Genomic DNA, 12,591 nt, shown 5'->3' on the forward strand with positions numbered 1-12,591 from the left:
ATCGGAATTCGAGGGACGCCATCTTGGATGACGTCCCTTAAAGGAACCTTCATTCGTCGTCTAGTCGTCGGAAGAAGAGGATGGATCCGCGGTGGAGGTCTTGAAGATCAGCCGGTCGTCATCGGATGGAAGAACATAGAAGATGCGGCTTGGATGCAGATGTTTGCCGGTCCGGATGTCCTCTTCTGTCCTCTTGGATCAAGACTTCAGCCGGAGGATGGATGTCTTCAGCCCCCCGCTTGGGCTTGGATCAAGACATCGGAGCCAGGACGGATCGGTGTGATACCCGGTGTGGTGAAGATAAGGTAGGAAGATCTTCAGGGGCTTAGTGTTAGGTTTATTTAAGGGGGGTTTGGGTTAGATTAGGGGTATGTGGGTGGTGGGTTGTAATGTTGGGGGGGGTATTGTATGTTTTTTTTCTCCAGGCAAAAGAGCTGAATTCTTTGGGGCATGCCCCGCAAATGGCCCTTTTAAGGGCTGGTAAGGTAAAAGAGCTTTTCTATTTTAATTTTAGAATAGGGTAGGGCATTTTTTTATTTTGGAGGGCTTTGTTATTTTATTAGGGTCCTTAGAGTAGGTGTAATTAGTTTAAAATTGTTGTAATATTTTTCTAATGTTTGTAAATATTTTTTTATTTTTTGTAACTTAGTTCTTTTTTATTTTTTGTACTTTAGTTTATTTAATTGTATTTAATTGTAGGTATTGTATTTAATTAATTTATTGATAGTGTAGTGTTAGGTTTAATTGTAACTTAGGTTAGGATTTATTTTACAGGTAATTTTGTAATTATTTTAACTAGGTAACTATTAAATAGTTATTAACTATTTAATAGCTATTGTACCTAGTTAATATAATTACAAAGTTGCCTGTAAAATAAATATTAATCCTAAAATAGCTACAATATAATTATAATTTATATTGTAGCTATATTAGGGTTTATTTTACAAGTAAGTATTTAGATTTAAATAGGAATAATTTATTTAATAAGAGTTAATTTATTTCGTTAGATTTAAATTATATTTAACTTAGGGGGGTGTTAGTGTTAGGATTAGACTTAGCTTTAGGGGTTAATACATTTATTAGAGTAGCTGTGAGATCCGGTCGGCAGATTAGGGGTTAATTATTGTAGGTAGGTGGAGGCGACGTTGGGGGCGGCAGATTAGGGGTTAATAAATATAATATAGGGGTCGGCGGTGTTAGGGGCAGCAGATTAGGGGTACATAGGGATAACGTAGGTTGCGGCGGTGTACGGAGCGGCAGATTAGGGGTTAATAATAATATGCAGGGGTCAGCGATAGCGGGGGCGGCAGATTAGGGGTTAATAAATATAATATAGGGGTCGGCGGTGTTAGGGGCAGCAGATTAGGGGTACATAGGGATAACGTAGGTTGCGGCGGTGTACAGAGCGGCAGATTAGGGGTTAATAATAATATGCAGGGGTCAGCGATAGCGGGGGCGGCAGATTAGGGGTTAATAAATATAATATAGGGGTCGGCGGTGTTAGGGGCAGCAGATTAGGGGTACATAGGGATAACGTAGGTTACGGCGGTGTACGGAGCGGCAGATTAGGGGTTAATAATAATATGCAGGGGTCAGCGATAGCGGGGGCGGCAGATTATAGGGGTTAATAAATATAATATAGGGGTCAGCGGTATTAGGGGCAGCAGATTAGGGGTACATAGGGATAACGTAGGTGGCGGCGGTGTGCGGTCGGCAGTTTAGGGCTTAAAAAAACTTAATAGAGTGGCAGTGATGTGGGGGGACCTCGGTTTAGGGGTACATATGTAGTTTATGGGTGTTAGTGTACTTTAGAGCACAGTAGTTAAGAGCTTTATAAACCGGTGTTAGCCCAGAAAGCTCTTAACTACTGACTTTTTTCTGCGGCTGGAGTTTTGTCGTTAGATTTCTAACGCTCACTTCAGCCACGACTCTAAATACCGGCGTTAGAAAGATCCCATTGAAAAGATAGGATACGCAAATGGCGTAGGGGGATCTGCGGTATGGAAAAGTCGCGGCTGCAAAGTGAGCGTTAGACCCTTTTATAGACTGTATTTTTTGTCTTAAGTGCATGTTCTAGATTGGTTTTACTTTTCTTTTACTTTTACAAACAAGCCAAATACGGTGTTTTGTTGCATCTAAAATAGAATTTTTAAAATATTCCCACTGTTCTCATACTCCTGTATGTTGCATACTATTGTATTCCATTCAAAATTAACTGTTATCTAATAATTCTTTTTTATTCCTGTCCTTATTCCTTCACTAAATATTTGCATTTTGTATTAACTATGTATGCCTGAGAAAACATGTTGTTAGTGTGAAAAATATAGTATATATTTGATTTGATTAAAGTTAAACTGTTTATTAAAGTTCTTCTGGAAACCTGGAGGACAGCATATGGAGTATTTATAATCACTTCACTCTTCTACTTGTTTATAGTAAGTTTAATTGACTTTGGGGATATCACAAGGGTTTGTGGTCTTCTTTCTTAGTTTTTGATTTTACCAAAATCACATTCTTTAGAGCTTAATTTACACGAAAAGCAGAGAAAATAATAAAAGTATAGTTCAACGTTGTTATTTTGTATTATTATTATTATTATTATTATATATATAGTGAAACTTTTTATTGGAAATTACATTTTGAGTTTAATATCTTATTTTTAATTAGATCTTTTAAAAGTTACACTTTTTTATTATTCACAGGAACCCTGCTGAGCTACTAAGAGAAGAGTTTATTATTACTAAAAATGTAAATTTATGTATTTAAGGTCATAAATGTTCTTAATGAAGGTGAAACACAGCATGAGATTTCAAATGTTAATCTTATGGAAGTAACAAATCAGAGTTTGTTAAATACACTAGAATATTTCTTTATACAGATTCAATTTTTGAAGCCCATTTTTCATATGCTAGTGTCCATTTAACTAAATAAATCAATAATGGCATCAATCATTCTAAAATGCATTTGCAGTGTTAATTAAAATATATCATTCATTCTGTAACATTTGTATAGATTTTCAGATGTTTGAAGTCAAAAGGGGTTATCAGCAACAAGGGACTAATAAAGATTCATTAGCTTTGATGCATTTTTAAACTAATAACTTCACAGCTGAGTGTCCACATACTGAAAGATAAAAGATCAGTATGGATTTGGTCAGATCATAGTATACTGTCATTATCAACAAAGTTACATTGAAAATCATAGACTTCGAAAAGCCATTTAATTTATGGAAATGGACAAAAATCAAGCAAAAGTATAACATCTCATAGTAATCTGTGTATTGCTTTTTGATGCAAGCATGTCTGTTCTTTTTAGATCCCATATTTTGTTTTCATCCAGTATTGCCATAAATAACAATCAATTTGCTCTTTCTTGTTCTGCAACTACAGTAAACAAAGCTAATCATGACAGTGAGTTGTACTTTTTTATTTACTTGGAAAGGAAAAAAAATGTGAAGACCTGCAATACACCAGCTTTTGTTAAACACATCACTTACTCTATAGTCCTCTCTTTGAAAAAGTGCAAATTTAAAGGGACACTCAATCAAAATTAAACTATTATTATTCAGATAGAGCATGCTATTTTAAACAACTTTCCAAATTACTTAATTTAACAAAATGTGCACAGTCTTTTTATATTTAAACTTTTTGAGTCACCAGCTCCTACTGAGTATGTGCAAGAATAAGTGTGTATGCATTTGTGAATGGCTGATGACTGTCACATGGTACGTGTATGCATTTTTGATTGGCTAATGGCTATCACATGGTACAGGGGGAATGGAAAAAGACATAACTTTTAAAATTGTCAGAAAAAAAATCTACTACTCATTTGAAGTTCAGACTAAGTGCTATTGCATTGTCTTGTTATCTTGCATTTATTGATTATGCAAATCTACTGTGTTGACTGGTCCTTTAAGAACGCCTTTTCTAAACTATAAAGCTCCCAAAACTTCCCTCCTAAGTGGAAATATGACCTCCTCTATGGTTAAAGAAATAACTATAAGGTAAAATAAAGTGATGAAAGCGCTCCTAGAGAGGTGCTATAGTGAAACAATGTAATACATTATGAGCAAATTTACAAATGTATTTATTTTAGACAACAAAAAGTTATCATAAAAAACAAATTTTATTGGTAGTAAGAAACTGCACACTAAAAACATAACTCTGAAAATTAAAATGATCAAAAACTAACAGTTGTAAAAATATTTAAAGTGTGTTCTCCTGTTTTTTTTTTTTGTTTTTTTTTTTTTTTTTTTTTGATTATGCAAATCTACTGTGTTGACTGGTCCTTTAAGAACGCCTTTTCTAAACTATAAAGCTCCCAAAACTTCCCTCCTAAGTGGAAATATGACCTCCTCTATGGTTAAAGAAATAACTATAAGGTAAAATAAAGTGATGAAAGCGCTCCTAGAGAGGTGCTATAGTGAAACAATGTAATACATTATGAGCAAATTTACAAATGTATTTATTTTAGACAACAAAAAGTTATCATAAAAAACAAATTTTATTGGTAGTAAGAAACTGCACACTAAAAACATAACTCTGAAAATTAAAATGATCAAAAACTAACAGTTGTAAAAATATTTAAAGTGTGTTCTCCTGTTTTTTTTTTTTTTTTTTTTTTTAACTTTTTATTAAGATTCAGTTTTCGGGTATACAAAACATAAATGTCAGTTCAAAGTATACAACAATAAACAAAACGAGAGAGAAATGTTGTACATCTTAGCTAGAACATAGCTGAAACATAAGACATTTATAAAATCAATAAACATAAGAGGTACCCATCAAGCTGTATGGCTCCCATAAAGAGAACTTATAAGGCCACTCTTGGACCTCACATACTTGCAAAAAGATTTAACGTTAAAGAAGGCAATCAAGGACATTAGGAGACCACTTTTGGATCTCAAATTATGAATCTGAGTTTTCATATTTAATGAGATATAGAGCATGCTCTGATATCTGTAGTTTGGTATGTAAAACTATAAGAATAACGGTGAACTTTTCCATAAGATATATTTTCATGTGCTTATCTAATAAGCCGAAGGGAGTATGGGGGGGGAGGTATGTGCACATATGATAATGATAAATGGAAACTTATGAGTAGTGAGTAGGAGTTAGATTATTATTTAACTATCAGGAATAAAGCTTAATCCTCAAGGAACCCATGTCAGGTATATATAGAAGGTAACTATTGGCATTGAATTTAAGGTTTTCCTGAACTCATGAATTATGAGTATACTCGTATTAATGTTAGCATTCTATTATCTAAGAAGAGCAAACAAATATAATCTGTAATCTACTGTTAATAAAAACAAAGTCAGTAAGATTATCATATTTTGTACAAAGATAATAGCCTTTCCCGTGTACAACAACCTGGTGACTTAGTGATTCATATCATCTTAGAATATATAACTTTATACTAAGAAGGTTAATGCATAAAACTCAAAATAGATCACAAGGAGGAAAAATTACCCCTTCTAAAAACTTGGACATATTCCCCATACCAAGACATAGCCCAACAAACCAGGCCCTAAGTATGTTGATGATCATTATAGTTAGTTATGACCATATTGATCTATACAGAACGTTGAATGAAGGTTGCAATGCAGAATAACCCACAGCTAGTTCTTGACTCCCCTCCAGTGGTGGGAAAGAGAATCCAAATTGTACCAGCAGTGAAGACAACTATATCTATTATTAAAAGTTCTTCAATAACAATGTATGAGTGGATCTAAAAATGAACCCCTAATATGCGCTTAGAACTCTAATGATTACCCTAAAGTAAGGGTCACAGGAATATTAAGAGAGTACTTCTGCCTATAAGTACATATCAATGTAACAGTTGTAGATATGTGAAACCAGGAGCTTAGAACTACGAACTACATTACAGGTATCATACTTATTTTACAATCAGGATAAGAAAATTATCACATTTCACGTATCTAAAGATCTGCTAGCCAAAATGGGTGCTGCATAATAAGTGAGATAAGTTTCATAGAGGCATAATCTATCTCCACATAAATAAGAAATTAGCCCCACCATATGAGGTGCGATATATCATCCCACTCCAGTACTGCTTAATGCTCGTTTGGGATGAAGATTGTGGGGCTTTCTAAAAGTTACCTGACCCTCAAAGTATATCCAAGGGGTTAACCTACAAGTTGCTTGTGGGATCCGTGTTCCAATGTTCCAGTTAAAAACGCTGTCCCAGTCCGCTGTATCGCTGCTAAGCCATTGCCATCGGAAATTCTGCCACATATCACCTATCGTGGGAGACATAGCTTCACAACACTCCGGGAGGCCGGCAGCACCTCCCCGAGTGGAACATATATACATCTGCGCTCTGGACTCTCCCAACACCATAGTCGACAGGGGACTGTCTGTAAAGTCCCATGACTCCTTTTTTTGGGCTGCAGAAACAGCCGACTGTGGCTCACTGAGGTACCCCGGACCTAACGGATCGATGTAAGATGGTCAGCTGTAGATGGGTGAACTCTCTAGCTGCCGTCCAGGTTTAGGTTCAGGTTCATCGTTAGCCCACGGATTGGTCACCACACTGTCTGTTTCCTCTCTTCTCTGTCCGTAGATATCTGCTGTATAGCTAGAGGTGCAGTATAAGCTGCAGGGTTCAGGTCAGGGGTTCTAGAGAACAATGAGATTACGCTCCTCTCGAAATCACCAAATTGGCTGTGCAGCAGCCCAGTCAGTTCAACTTCCCATTTAGTGAGAGTGTCCATGATCTTATTTCTAGCTGACCCGTTGAGGATTCTCTGTATCTTTGGTGGGGTCAGTGGTAACTTGCTATAGGGGATGAATTTGTTAAAAACACTAAGTCGATCCGACACCTCTTGTAGGCCTCCACGTGGGCTGGGGATTATTCTCTTCTGAGAGCTGCATACATATAAGTCCTTAGTAATATCTTGCCAGTCTCGAGATATATTGTCCTTAAATACTCGGCTAGATAAACTCTAGAGCCGATAATGTGCCAATGTTAGTGAAACAATTTATACTAGTTGGTCGCTAAACTTGTCTTTTAAAAGTAAATAGCTGGAGCTGCAGAGATATGCGACCTTCTAGCTCAAGAGTTGGCTCCTCCCCCTTCTCCTGTTTTTTTAATGTCATGTATTGCTCCACAATCAATTAATCATTATATTCCACGAGTGATTGAATGTGTAACAAAACAAGCAAGCCTTTTTTAACTCCATGCCTCCAAAACTTCCTTTTGTGGGAAACAAGATTCTTATGATCATTTTATCTTTAACTTTATCTGATATGATACCCTGGCAGTAGTTATACAAACCACTATAATAGGGTTACTTTAATGTCCTCCAGTATTTGGACTGACCGCCATAGGACAGAACTCTCCAGCTATCACCTTTTACTCTCTTTTTTTTTCTTGTAGAGGCTACATCATTTGTTTGTCCTAGGGGTACCCTGTGGTTTGTGTGCTGCGCCAGCTACTGAGCCAAATGGTACTTGATGCTCTCCCTAAAAGTGTCAGTAGAAATTGTGTAGCTGCTTGATCCAAACTCCACAAACTTAGAGATGGAGCTCACTAAAGCTGGGAAGTGGTGGACTGATCACCCATATAGCCATGAGGCAATTTCAGTGGTGAAACAGTCAATGGAGAACAATCTACAAATCACAGACAAGAATCAGAGAGGGGTAACAGGAGAAATGTTTGGGGATATCAGAAATGTAGAGGATCAAATACAGGACACTGGAGAGACAATAATTTAAAAGGTGATATAAACAGAAGAGAAAATATGTATACAAATTGGGGGTTGAGGACAGATGAGAGAAGCAATAAGACCAACGGAAAGGGACAGTCTACACCAGAATTGTAATTGTTTAAAAAGATAGGTAACGCCTTTGCTACCCATTCCCCATCTTTGCACAACCAACATTGTTATATTAATATACTTTATAACCTTTAAACCTCTAAATTTCTGCCCGTTGCTAAGCCACTAAAGATAGCTTCTTATCACATGCTTTTTTATTTGCTTTTCAAAACAGGGGAGTGCTAGTTCATGTGAGCCATATAAATAATATTGTGCTAACGCCCGTGCAATGTGGCAGACACTGCTATTACTACTATTTGGATAAAATGCAAGTCAATAGATAATAAATAAAAAGTCATGTGATCAGGGGGCTGTCAGAAAAGGCTTAGATACAAGGTAATCACAGAGGTAAAAAGTGTATTAATATAACCGTGTCTTTTTAAACAATAACAAATTTGGAGTAGACTGTCCCTTTAAGTTATTGGGAACTCCAGCAACAAAACAGGAGAATGATAAAAGAAACTGACGGCTAGATTATGAGTTGTGCGTTAGAGGCTATGCGGTGCTAACGGGCAGTTTTTACTCACCGCCCACTTACATGCAGCGCTGGTATTACAGGTTTTTACAAACCCGGTGTTAACAGGCAAGAAGTGAGTGTTGAGCAAAATTTTTCTCCTTACCGCACTCCAATACCAGCGCTGCTTAAGTCAGCGGTGAGCTGGTCGTACATGCTCGTGCACGATTTCCCCATAGGAATCAACGGGGAGAGCCGGCTGAGAAAAAGTCTAACACCTGCAAAAAAGCAGCATAATACTCAGTAACGCAGCCCCATTGATTCCTATGGGGAAATAAAATGTATGTTTACACCTAACACCCTAACATGAACCCCGAGTCTAAACACCCCTAATCTTACACTTATTAACCCTAATCTGCCTCCCCTGACATCGCCGACACCTACATTATATTTATTAACCCCTAATCTGCCGCTCTGGACACCGCCGCCACCTACATTATACTTATGAACCCCTAATCTGCTGCCCCCAACATCGCCGACACTTACATTATATTTATTAACCCCTAATCTGTCATCCCTAACATCTCTGCCACCTACCTACATTTATCAACCCCTAATCTGTCGCCGCCACTATATTAAATGTATTAACCCCTAAACCTAAGTCTAACCCTAACACCCCCTAACTTAAATATAATTAATTTAAATCTAAATATAAATTACTATCATTAACTAAATTATTCCTATTTAAAACTAAATACTAACCTATAAAATAAACCCTAAGCTGGCTACAATATAACTAATAGTTACATCGTAGCTATCTTAGGGTTTATTTTTATGTTACAGGCAAGTTTGTATTTATTTTAACTAGGTAGAATAGTTAATAAATAGTTATTAACTATTTAATAACTACCTAGCTAAAATAAATACAAAAGTACCTGTAAAATAAAACCTAACCTAAGTTACAATAACACCTAACACTACACTATAATTAAATAAATTAACTAAATTAACAACAATTAAATGAATTAAATTAAATTAGCTAAAGTACAAAAAAAAATCCAATAGAATGCGAGCTCAGTCAGCCAATAGCTCAATCAGCTCAATCAGCCAATAGAATGCGAGCTCAATCCTATTGGCTGATTGCATCAGCCAATAGGATTTTTTCTACCTTAATTCCGATTGGCTGATAGAATTCTATCAGCCAATCGGAATCTAAGGGACGCCATCTTGGATGACTTCACTTAAAGGAACAGTCATTCAGTAAGAAGACTTCATTTAAAGAGGATGCTCCGCGTCAGATGTCTTGAAGATGGACCCGCTCCGCGTCATCCATCCGAAGCCCGTCTGGAGGACCACTTTGCCCGGCTTGGATGAAGACTTCTCCTGGCTTCGGTGAGGACTTTGGCCCGGTTGGATGAAGACTTCTGCCGCTTCCTTGAGGATGGATGTCCGGTCTTCAGAACAGTAAGTCGATCTTCAGGGGGTTAGTGTTTTTTTAAGGGTGTATTGGGTGGGTTTTATTTTTAGGTTAGGGACTTTGGGCCTGCAAAAGAGCTAACTGCCCTTTTAAGGGCAATGCCCATCCAAATGCCCTTTTCAGGGCAATGGGGAGCTTAGGTTTTTTTTAGATAGTATTTTATTTGGGCGGTTGTTTGTGTGTGTGGTGGGTTTTACTGTTGGGGGCTTGTTTGTATTTTTTTTGACAGGTAAAAGAGATGATTACTTTGGGGCAATGCCCCGCAAAAGGCCCTTTTAAGGGCTATTGATAGTTTAGTTTAAGCTAGGGTTTTTTTTTATTTTGGGGGGGCTTTTTTTATTTTGATAGGGCTATTAGATTAGGTGTAATTAGTTTAAATATCTTGTAATTTGCTTATTATTTTCTGTAATTTAGTGTTTGTTTTTGTACTTTAGCTAATTTAATTTAATTTAATTTATTTTGTTGTTGTTAATTTAGTTAATGTATTTAATTATAGTGTAGTGTTAGGTGTTATTGTAACTTAGGTTAGGTTTTATTTTACAGGTATTTTTGTATTTATTTTAGCTAGGTAGTTATTAAATAGTTAATAACTATTTAATAACTATTCTACCTAGTTAAAATAAATACAAACTTGCCTGTAAAATAAAAATAAACCATAAGCTAGCTACAATGTAACTATAAGTATTTAGTTTTAAATAGGAATTATTTAGGTAATGATAGGAATTTTTAGTTAGATTTATTTAAATTATATTTAAGTTAGGGGGTGTTAGGGTTAGACTTAGGTTTAGGGGTTAATACATTTAGAATAGTGGCGGCGACATTGGGGGCGGCAGATTAGGGGTTAATAAATGTAGATAGGTGGCGGCTATGTTAGGGACGGCAGATTAGGGGTTAATAATATTTAACTAATGTTTGCGAGGCGGGTGTACGGCAGTTTAGGGGTTAATATATTTATTATAGTGGCGGGACGTTGGGGGCGGCAGATTAGGGGTTAATAAGTGTAGATAGGTGTCGGCGATGTTAGGGACCGCAGATTAGGGGTTAATAATATTTCACTAATGTTTGCAAGGTGGGAGTGCGGCGGTTTAGGGGTTAATATGTTTATTATAGTGGCGGGACATTGGGGGCGGCAGATTAGGGGTTAATAAATATAATGTAGGTGTCGGCGATGTTGGGGGCAGCAGATTAGGGGTTCATAAATATAATGTAGATGGCGGCGGTGTCCGGAGCGGCAGATTAGGGGTTAAAAATTTTCTTTTAATGTTTGCGATGCGGGAGGGCCTTGGTTTAGGGGTTAATAGGTAGTTTATGGGTGTTAGTGTACTTTTTAGCACTTTAGTTATGAGTTTTATGTTACGGCGTTGTACCATAAAACTCTTAACTACTGACTTTAAAATGCGTTAGGACTCTTGACGGGGTAGGGTGTACCGCTCACTTTTTGGCCTCCCAGGACAGACTCGTAATACCAGCGCTATGGAAGTCCCATATAAAAAAGGGTTTACTAAGTTTACGTAAGTTGTTTTTCGGTAAGGCCAAAGAAGTGTGCGGTGCCCCTAAACCTGCAAGACTCGTAATAGCAGCGGTAGGGAAAAAGCAGCGTTAGGACCTGTTAACGCTGCTTTTTCAGCCTAACACACAACTCATAATCTAGCCGTGAGTTTCTAATGAAACAGCTGACAGAGCTGGAGTGCTCAACTTGAATCATTAATATTTTGTTTTACGCATGTTTATTTGCAGTGCATTTTTATTATATAATGTGTATTTTTAGTTCAATTAATATTTTAAAGTTGTTTCATAATTTAGTTTTGAATGTGCCAATATTTAGAATGCATAGTTAATTAATGCATTCTCTTTCTGAAAACAAAATAACAGATAACTCCATTCTGACTACTTTTATTCGGAGGCCACATGCAAGAACATTTCCAAGTATAATACCTGAAGTCTTGTCTTGCAGGAAGAAAAACAATGAAGGCAGAAGGCTTCTCTCCTTTCCTTCCAACTTTCCCCAATAACACATATTGTAGATTGTTTTTCAGGTATCATCAGGACTGATCTAACCAAGAAACTATGATGGAGGAGTTGGACAAATTATATAAGTATAAAATGTTATTGTTTCAATATATAGATAATCCCTTTATGTACCATTCCCCAGTTTTGCATAACCAACACTGTTATTAAAATATACTTTTTACCTCTGTAATCACCTTGTATCTAAGCTTCTGCAGACTGCCTCCTTATCTCAGATCTTTTGACAGACTTGCATTTCAGGCAATTAGTGCTGATTCTTAAATAACTCCACGTGTGTAGGCAACAATATTATTTATATGAATCACATGAACTAACACCCTCTAGCTGCGAAAAACTGTCAAATGCATTCAGATAAGAGGCAGCCTTTTAAGGGCTTAGAAATTAGCATACGAGCCTACCTAGGTTTAGCTTTCAACTAATAATACCAAGAGTACAAAGCAAATTTGATGAAAATAAATTAGAAAGTTGTTTAAAATGACATGCCCTATCTGAATGATGAAAGCTTAATTTGGACTTTACTATCCCTTTAAGTAAGGGAGTAAGTGGGATGATGCAATGATAGATGCATATCCCACCTTGATGCTAACAACGGTGAGTGTGGTTTCTACTGCAGATGAAGTAATGTAGTGTGAAGTATATATGCCTGGTTTTAATCTCTTTTCATTCATTTGAGGGTCCTGATAAAAACAAGTGGTTCAAAGAGAGGCGAACAGTAAAGCACGATCAAGAACTAGATGCCAAAAGATGAAGACAAAGAACTTCAGTGAACCATTATAACTTTTGTTTTACAGG

This window comes from Bombina bombina, chromosome 5 (assembly GCF_027579735.1).
Source record: "Bombina bombina isolate aBomBom1 chromosome 5, aBomBom1.pri, whole genome shotgun sequence".
Taxonomy (NCBI): Eukaryota; Metazoa; Chordata; class Amphibia; order Anura; family Bombinatoridae; genus Bombina; species Bombina bombina.